Source organism: Sinocyclocheilus grahami, unplaced genomic scaffold, assembly GCF_001515645.1.
Source record: "Sinocyclocheilus grahami isolate Dianchi unplaced genomic scaffold, SAMN03320097.WGS_v1.1 scaffold1198.1, whole genome shotgun sequence".
Lineage (NCBI taxonomy): Eukaryota > Metazoa > Chordata > Actinopteri > Cypriniformes > Cyprinidae > Sinocyclocheilus > Sinocyclocheilus grahami.
The window spans coordinates 128,728-130,179 of record NW_015506377.1 but is presented as its reverse complement, the minus strand read 5'-3'; positions in this window follow the sequence as shown (position 1 = coordinate 130,179).

Below are 1,452 nucleotides of genomic sequence, written 5' to 3'. Positions count from 1 at the left end.
AATATAACATTTCTGTAATCTATATAACCTACCAGTCATCAGTTTTTGAACAGTAAGATTTTTAATGTTTTATAAAGAAGTCCCTTCTGCTCACCAAGCCTGCATTTATTTGATTTAAAGTACAGCACAAGCAGTAATGTTGTAAAATATTTTTACTATTTAAAATAACTGCTTTCTATTTGAATATATTTTCAAATGATTGCTGTGATCAAAGCTGAATTTTCAGCATCATTACTCCAGTCTTCAGTGTCACATCCTTCTTTAATCCTTATAATATGCTGATTTGCTGCTCAAGAAACCTTTAATTATTATTATTATTATTATCAATATTTAATCAAATCAGAATATCAGAATCGTGTGACTGGAGTAATGATGCAAAAAAATTTGCTTTCAAATCACAATAAATTAAATTTTAAAATATATTCAAATAGAAAATAGTTATCTTAAATAGCCTAGTAAAAATATTTCAAAATATTACTGTTTTGCTGTACTTTGGATCAAATAAATGCAGGTTTGGTGAACAGAAGAGACTTCTTTAAAAAACATTAAAAATCTTACTGTTCAAAAACTTTTGACTGGTGTACAGGCAACTTTAATTGTTCTCTAATTTCTAGCTTTTAATTGACTTAGAAATCAGATAACTGCTGGACAATAACCAATAATAATGATTTGTTTACATACTACAAACACTTTTTTTTTTATCACATAAGGCAGAATAGTTTCTATACTGTAATACATGCTATGTCAATTAGCACTGCATTGTTCATATACTTTATTTATTACCTGGAGATGACTTGACAAACACAAATAAACCATATATTGTCGCAATCGTATGTTTAATGTCTTCATGTTTCCAAACGTTTCTGTTTTCTGTGAAAACAACTGTTTTCATAGCTGGAGCTTTTGTCCATATTAGGAGTACGACTTTACGACTTTCTGCAGAGAGCGCCCTCCGGCTTCCAGTATGAATTAAACATACACTGCAGTGTTTAGCGCTTTCATCTTGCCTTCTTGCCTTATTCTGGGTCCGAATAAAACTTCAGATCATGCACAGACTATCATGTCTCTTTGAATTTAAATCTACTTTGAATTTTAAATTCTCTTTGAATTTACTCACACCGGCTCTTGAAAACCTCTATGGGAACACACTTGCCCGAAAAAGTGTGGGGGACGAATTTACCTGATATATCACAATGTATAGTATAGGTAATTACATATGTTCCTTGAAAATAATTAGCTTTGTTGTTTTGCTAATACTTCAAAATGAACCTGTGAATGTCTGTGGGTAAGCACGTCTTTGCCATTCAAAATAAAAAAAGCACACTTTCATTTTATAATGCCGTCTTATTGCTCTTCTTCCTAGTAGGTGCATTTTTAAAATGTTTTCATGATGAATCCTGGGCTGCGTTCAGCCCCGACAAAAACGGTGCAAAACGTTTTTTTAAACGGAAA